Source organism: Balaenoptera musculus, chromosome 10, assembly GCF_009873245.2.
Source record: "Balaenoptera musculus isolate JJ_BM4_2016_0621 chromosome 10, mBalMus1.pri.v3, whole genome shotgun sequence".
NCBI lineage: Eukaryota > Metazoa > Chordata > Mammalia > Artiodactyla > Balaenopteridae > Balaenoptera > Balaenoptera musculus.
The window spans coordinates 86,537,246-86,545,688 of NC_045794.1; positions in this window are offsets into that span (position 1 = coordinate 86,537,246).

Genomic DNA, 8,443 nt, shown 5'->3' on the forward strand with positions numbered 1-8,443 from the left:
GGATGATCAGGAAAATGAGCTAAAAATATTTCCAAAGTCAGTCTCTCTGATTTCCGTATAGGAAAGCCATGGACAATTGTCTAACTTTAGAAGAAGCTACCTACATATTTAATATGTAAGCACAGGGAGTTGCTGGAGGACACAGAGCACCAGCGTTAGAACCTCACTGGAGTCTGTCAGGTCACTGTTGTCACCTCTAAGCTTACAGGACAAAGGATTCTTACACTACTGGAAAACAAGATGACATTGGCACACCTTCTTTCCAAGTTTCCCAGTTATAACTGGGAGTCCTTATACTTATATATTTCTGTAACTCAGAAAAAGACTTTTTAGAAATCATGCCTGGAAAAACATGAACTACAACATTCTGGGGAGAAACAATTCTATAAACCGAATGATGAAGGAAAAAGCTATACCAGCCTCCTTATTCAAAATAGATCTCTGTATCTTCTATTTCTATATCTATATAAGGTAGCATCTAGTGTTTGTTTTTGAGCATAGAGTAACTCTGTCCGCTAGTAAGTCACGGTCCAAGAAATGCCCACCTCTGACCAAAAGGATTATCCATTCCTCCTCTGAAAAGATGGACTGGAAGTTCCCTACGAGCTTGAGGAAAGCTCCCTCCCTATTTCTCTGTTTCTTATTGGAGAAGGAGGACAAAGCTGCAGGTATAATAATTACATCCTATTTAACAAAGCTGTGGGTGTGCCACTGAAGGCGTCGTCGTAGCATGTAAGAGAGGGGGCAGGGCTCTGGAGGTCCAGCCAACTGCTTGATCCGAAATCATCCTGCTGCCAGTTGCACTTTAGCACCTTCTGGTGACATTGTCCATTCCAGCTTACATATGGGTAAGATTTTGGGTCTTTTGTAACAAGCAGCCTAGGATTTTTAAAATAGCACAACGATGTCTGGAATTTTCTGAATGTTTGGAACCTAGTTGAAGAGATTGGACCTGAAGGATACACTGTCTGCTCTCCATTTCCTGAGAATGTATTGCCAGCCATTTGCTGCCGGGCCTAGTCTGCCTCTTGCACCACCTCCCTAACCCAAGATAATAACTTTAGCCTGCCTTGTTGGGTACGAGGGATGGATCCAATGTTTCAAGATCTTTTTTTTTTCAAATTTCTAAATTGTATACCAAATTGTATAGCTAATCCCCTGAATCAGGTGAAAACGTACCTTAACTGTGCCTTGTTTAATTTGCAAAATGGCACTGTTGGTGATGACCCTGGCAAAGATATGATTGAAAAATTATTATGACACTTGTGACCAACCTGGGCACCTGTTATTGACCAATGTGGGGAAACAGTCAATAGCCACCATGCACTTTCTGTATTTTTGGATTGCTTAACACATAAATGCACTATTAGGAGAATGTGCCAAAGGGAATTTGTACTTCTGAAAGTCAACAGAATTCAATAAAGAGGCAGTGTCTCGGTTTATTTTGTGATTTGTATCACCTATCATTTCATTCTCCGCTTTATACAAATAATTATATACCCAATGAACAACATAACCAACTAACCAGAATCATGCCAGTGGCTGAACCAACTTGGCAGAGCAGTGCTATAATACTGCCATCTCGTTAGATTCTAACTCTCTGGGAACCTAGTTAACTTCTGTGAAGAATAGCCCATATTCATTCCTTTTTTCATATTATTATGTACTTCTTCCCCACCAGTTACAATAATTGCCTGATATGCAATGCAGAACAGTGGCTGAAATAATCGGATGTTCCCTCTCTTTGTTGATGAAGTTATATCACGTAACCTTATATCCTTTTTCTTTTACAATGTTTGTTGAGAATAAATAAAATGATCACACATGTACTCAATCTTCAGCTTAAGAACTAGAATACCCTCAGATGTGTAGAATTACCCCCACTCTGTCTTCCTTCCCCACATACCACATGAGGTAAACATTATTCTGGATTTTTTGGCAGTAATTCCCATGTTTTTATTTATGGCCCTGCCATCTATATTTTGTATCCCTAATAATATATTATTTAGATTTACCTGTTTTTGAACTTTTATGTAAATGGTATCATGCTGTATGTATTCTCCTGTGACTTTTTTCTGACACTGTTTTCGAAATTCTTATCCATGTTTATGCATGTAAGTGTATTTCATCTGTTTTTCACTACTGTATAGTATTCCATTGTATGACTATACCACAATTTATTTATCTATTCCTCTGTTCATGGAGATGTGGATTGTTTTCAGTTTTTGGCTATTCTGAATGATGCTGCTAGTGAGCATTCTGCCAGTTACAATGTAAGCTCCGTGTGGGCAGGGATTTTGTCTTTTTTGTCTGATTTTGTCTGTTTAACACATTCACAATGTCTAGAACAATGCTGGCACATGGTAGATGCTTAATAAGTATTTGAGGAATGAGTGAATTCTCGTACATGTCTCCTGGTGCACATGTGCAAGAGTTCTCTAGGGCAGTTGTTTTCAAAGTATGGTCCAGGGACTCTTGAGGTCCCTGAGACCCCTTCAGGGGAGTCTGTGAGGACAAAAGCATTTTCATAAGAATACTAAGACATTATTTGTCCTCTTCACTCTCATTTTTCACTTTTAAATGTTTTCCAGATATATGATGACATCATCACTCTGACAGCTTATCAAGTGTGTGCCTATATAGTTTTGTTTTGAAAATGCCTGTTTTAATTTCTAATATGGTAAATTTTGATAACTATAACCCACATGAACAACAGCTCTTTGAGGTCCTCAATAACTTTTAAGGATGTAAAGAGGTTCTGGACCAAAAATTTGAGAACTGATGCTCTAAGAAGCAGGTTTTACTTAGTCATACTGAACTGTTTTCTACAGCATTTGTACCAGTTAAGCTCCCACTGGCAGTGGTTGAGTGTCATTGCAAACACTTATATCTTAGCAAACACTTAATCTTGACTATCTTTTATATTTGCCAATTGGATGGCGATTGTATAGTATCTTACTGTCGGTTTAATTTGCATTTCCCTGATTACTAATGAAACTGAGTGTTTTTTTGTACATGAATGTGTTTCCTCTTCTGTGAAATACCTATTCATGTCTTTTTTGCCCATTTTTCTATTGGGTGTGTGTCTTTTTTTTCATTGATTCATATGATTTCTTTATATATTCTGGATGCCAGTCCTTTGTCAGTTAAACATGTTGTATGTATTTTCTCCCAGTTTGTGTATTATCTTTTGTGATTGTATTGAATTTATTGATTAGCTTGGAGAAAATTGATATCTTTTCAGTAATGAGTCTTCCATCCAAAAACATTGTGTATTTCTCCATTTGGTTTTCTTTTAATATCTGTCAATAAACTTTTAACAATTTTTCTCCATAAAGGCCTTCATGTCTTATATTAGTTTTCTTTCTGGGAGTTTTACATATTTTTTAATGCTGTGGTAAATTTCTTAAAATTACACTTTCTATTCTAAGTGGATGTTGCTGATTATAGATATATTGTTGCTATGTGTTGATTTTGGATCCAGCAACCATGCTAAATTTTTATTAGTTCTAATAATGTATCTAGATGTCTTTCTGAGTTTTTTATATAATCACATCATCTGAAATGGTGGCAGTTTTCTTCCTTTCTGATCCTTCTACCTTTTAAAAAATGTCTTCTTACATTTCTGTACTTGCTAGGACCTGTAGTACAACGTTGAAAAGAACTGATAGTGAACCTCCTTGTCTCAGCCCCAATTTAAAGGGAGTGCTTTCAACATTTCAGCTGAGTATTTTTTTTCCCCCACAAATGGCCTTCATCACGTTAAGGAGATTCTCTTCTATTTCTAGTTTGCTAATAGTTTTATATGAATGAATGTTGAATTTTACTGAATGCTTTTTTCTCATCCATTAAAATGGTTAAATTGGTTTTTCTTTTAATGTTAATGTATTAAATTATGATAGTTGACGTTTTAATATTGAACCAATCTTTAATTCCTAGGATAAACCCAGTTTGATCATGGTGTGTGTGTTTTAATACATTGCTGGACTCAATTTGCGAATATTTTCTTTAGGATTTTTGCCTCTACGTTTGTGAGTGAAATCAGCTTCTAATTCTCCTATTATGTCCTGTCATTGTCTGGTTTTGGTATCAAGGTTATTCTAGTCTTATTAAATGAGTTTTTCAACTGTCTGGAAGAGTTTAAGATTGGAACTAGTCTTTAAAGCCATGTGGTCATTAAGAGAAGACTTTAAACTATTGATTCATTTCTTTGAGGGTTTTAGCATCATTAGGATTTATTAAATCCTAAATTTAAATCCTAAATTTTGTTAAATTTAATAAATTCTTCTAGGGATTTCTCCATTTCATCTTAGTTTAACTTTTTGATATTGTTGTCCTTATTAGCTTTATATCATTTTAGTTTCCACAGCATATGTAGTTATGACTCTTTTTCATTCCTGTTAGTTCATTTGTGCCTTCTCATTTTTTTTCATCATTAATCCTTCCAGAGGTTTGACTTTTTAACCCATTAGTCATTTTCAAAGTGTATTTCCAAATGCTAGGGGTGGGTTATAGTTGTTAATATTTATTTCTTATGTCATTTTTCCAGAGAATATGAGCTATAAGATTTTCTGAAATTTGAGACTAGCTTTATGATTTATCTTGTGGTTTTTATACATGCCCCATGTTTACTGGGTAAGAGTGTATATTCCTCAGTTGTTGAGTGTAGTGTCCATTAGGTCAAACTTGTTAGTTGTGCTGTGCAGATCTTCTCCTTACTGATTTACCTTATACTTAATTTCTTATTTGCTGAAGAGTCTCAAGATCTCATTATGATAAGCAGATTTCTCAATTTCTCTTTAAGTTGTGTTTGCTTTCTTTTTCTTTGCTTTCTTTTTCTTTGGGCTTTATTATTAGATGCATACCAATTTAGAATTTTTCTATCTCCCTGGTGAAAATTGAATTTTTTATAATTATGTAGTGACTGTCTGTGAATGCTGTTACTTTCATCTTTTTGTTGTCCTTACTACAGCAATGTTTTGGTTAGTGTTTATCTGAATCTTAGATCTTTCTTTGGCCTCACATTTTGATACACACTTAACAGATACAGCCACAGAAAACATACGGATGGTTTGGTACATCTATTATGATTACAAGTATAATTTGGATTTATTTCTATGATTTCTATTTTTATGATTTCTTATCATATCATCTTTTTAAATTTTTGTCCACTCCTCCCTTATCTTTCATTTTTCATTTTCTTATTCTTTTTTCCCTTCCTCTATTTGTTGGGGTTTTTTTCAATTATTATATTTTTTTCTTATGAGTTCTATTTGGTTTATAAATGTACTTATTTTCCTGTGTAATCTTTTGCTCCTTATTCATATTTTCCATGCTTCTATTCCTTTATACATCAGTAATTTTTCTTGTGTTGATACCAGTATTCTTTGTGGGTGAGTCTACTGCTGTATAAATCGTGTTGTTTTTCATTTACGGTGCCATTTCCCCTTGTTTTGTGATATCTGAAACTTATTTTCCTTGGGAAAAAAGGAATTACTTGAAGTATGGACTGAAATTGAGATCCTTAAGATAATTTGTTTGTTCTGCCAAACACCCAGGGGCCACTAACCTGAGACCACTTTAAATTATGAGCTTGAAGGTTCTCTGATTTCAGATCACAAACCTTGAGGGCTCACCAGTGATTATGAATTCAACGGTGGTGGTGATTTATCCCCCTCCACCCAGAACCAAAATTGAAACAGGCAAGGTTCCTTGCTGCCCACTTCTCGGTGGTGGCCCAGCTAGACTCCAGCCTAAGTGAGCCTCGGGCTTTATGTGCAGTTCCCCCACTACTGGTAGCTCCTGGTCTCCAGAGTTTAACAGAACTCTCATGGCAAAAGCAGGCTTTGGTGCTGGCTTACCTCACAGGTGTCCTGTTTCCACTTCATTTTTGGCGTTTTGCAGATGCCTTATACTTTCATGTCAACTCAGTGGTACATTTAAAAAGATAATTATTTAATACAACTTTACATTGTTTCTTACATTTTGTTCAGCATTTGGTTTTTTAAAACAGGAGTTACTGAAGGTATCTAGACTGCCTTACTCTCAGAAATAAAGTCTAAATTAAAATTCATGTTACTTTGCCCTGATGTGAGTAGGAAACATAATAGTTTGTAGTCTGTACAGAATTGTAGGATGCCTCGTTCTTTCCTTTGTACTATATCCTACAAGACAGCACTTTTATGGTGTGGGGACTGCTACTTGCAAGGTTGGAAATGTATAGAAAACCATTTTTTTAAAGTTACATTCTTCCTCCACAGTAAGGAATGGCTCTGCCATTTCCTTAAATGGCTATTAGCCCAAATATTACTTGTGTTCTTTGACTAGTGATTGCTTTGGTCTGAAAAAAAGGATTTGATTTTGGTTTCTTGTAAACCTAATGTTGGGCATTATATATGCATGAGTGGGCCTTCTTGGCATACCTGTCCTAGCTGAAAGGCACTGTCTGTTATGACTTGTCTTTGCCTAGCAACTTGTTTTCAACCAATTACCCAGTGTTTAAGGTTCAGAACTATCTTTCATTCAGATGTACTCAAACTGAGCCCTGGAAAAGAGGTGCAAAAGTAAGACACAAAACCGTTACTGTTTGTACTTAGAGGACAATCAAGAAAGACCTAAATTACGCCTTTTCAAAAGAGGCAAAAATGTATGCTGTTGTGTCAGAAGTTTTTAATCTTATGTATTTTTGTGGAAGATGGAGGAATTACCTATCAACTTGTACCTTCCGCCCCTAAAAGGCATACATGGCCATTAGGCCTCTACAGACAGAGCCAGCACATATATTACTGACTTTATTTGGCACGCTCGGTCGCACTAAACTTGGCAAAGGAGTTCTTACAATACATTGCCTTGCACAGGTATCTATTTAATATGCAGTGCAAAAGGAAATTGTCTCTGGGGTAAGGTCAGGGAAAGCTGTAACTGTATTTCTAGGCAAGCTTGTATCTCAAAATGTGATGCCCAGAAGCCAGAGATATGAATCCATCCCAATGCCATCTGTGGCCTATGGTTTGAAAGGATTCTGCCTTATGGTTTTAAAATCCTTAAAATCAGGTACAAAAAGCAGCATAGTCTTGAAAGAAATATCCATGGGGCAATAGCAGCCAGCATATCGGCTATTACAAACCGATTTGGGGTGGTGCTATTTTCCGTATTTGATGATTAGTACAGAGTTTTTACAAAAGTTTTAAAGGCTTTTCTGATGAAGTTTAAGCTGAGACCTGAAGGATGAGTTGGCCTTACCCAGGCAGAAGGAAGTATATGTGTTTGTTTAAAGCCATGGCAGGGGGGTGGGAAGAAACAAAGAACACGGCACAAGGAGCCAAGGGACCAGGGTGGCTGGAGCAGAACGAGCAAGAGGAAGCTAAACTTGGTGAAATTAAGCAAAGTAACGTATCTAGCTCTAAAAGAAACCATCAATTAAAACTGAGTATTTTTTAGACAGTATAGTACAACTCTTTGAAAACAAAGTTAGTACGGTTGTTCTGTTTTTTACTCATGAGCACACTATATGACTTAATGTGAGTTTAATGTCAATATATATATATAAATTATTACATAAACTAATAAATTGTCTAATTCAGGGATACCAAAAATATGCATTTAAAATAGACTGGCTTTGGGAATTCCCTGGCAGTCCAGTGGTTAGAACTCAGCGCTCTCACTGCCAGGAGCCCAGGTTCAATCCCTGGGTGGGAAACTAAGATCCCACAAGCCGCATGGCGTGGCCAAAAAAATAATAAATTAAAAAAAATTTTTTTTAATAAAGTAGACTAGCTTTCAGTATAGATCTCATCCAGTATCACTTTTACTTGAGTGACTCAGAAGTGTATTTTATCACATAAAGCAAGAAATATTGTCTTATTTTGGACTGCTGATAAAAGTTTCCCTAAGAGAAAATATATGTTCCAAAAATCTTGCACTGCAAGATTTCATTCTTGGTAAATGGTAGAAACTTTTTTTTTTTTTTTCATTTTTCAGGCCTAATTGATATGCAAGAAGGCATGTTTTTGAAGAAAGGAAAATACTGCATAGATAGTGTACTATAAGAGGAAAAGATATACAAATAGCTTAAAACATCATCATACTCAAGCATATGACACTAGGAAGGTAGCATTTAAAAAAATTTTCTCTGGACTTAAAGCATCTCCGTTTATAATGAGGTAGTGAGGGGATAGATAGATAGATAGAAGCTAACTTAAGTCCCTTCTTCTATGACTTAATCACTGAAGCCCATTTCTCTCTTAGATACTCATAAAGCAACACATACAAAATTATTTTAAAAACTAACTTTTAGGTTAATGCAGGAGCTTACATACTTAAGAAGTTCCAGGGGGGAAGAAAACATGACATTCAGTTACATGCATCATAGCCAGGTAAGAAGACAGCACTACTTCTCACATGCATAAAAGGGGATTATGGACCTGACACGTGCAGATTGCCA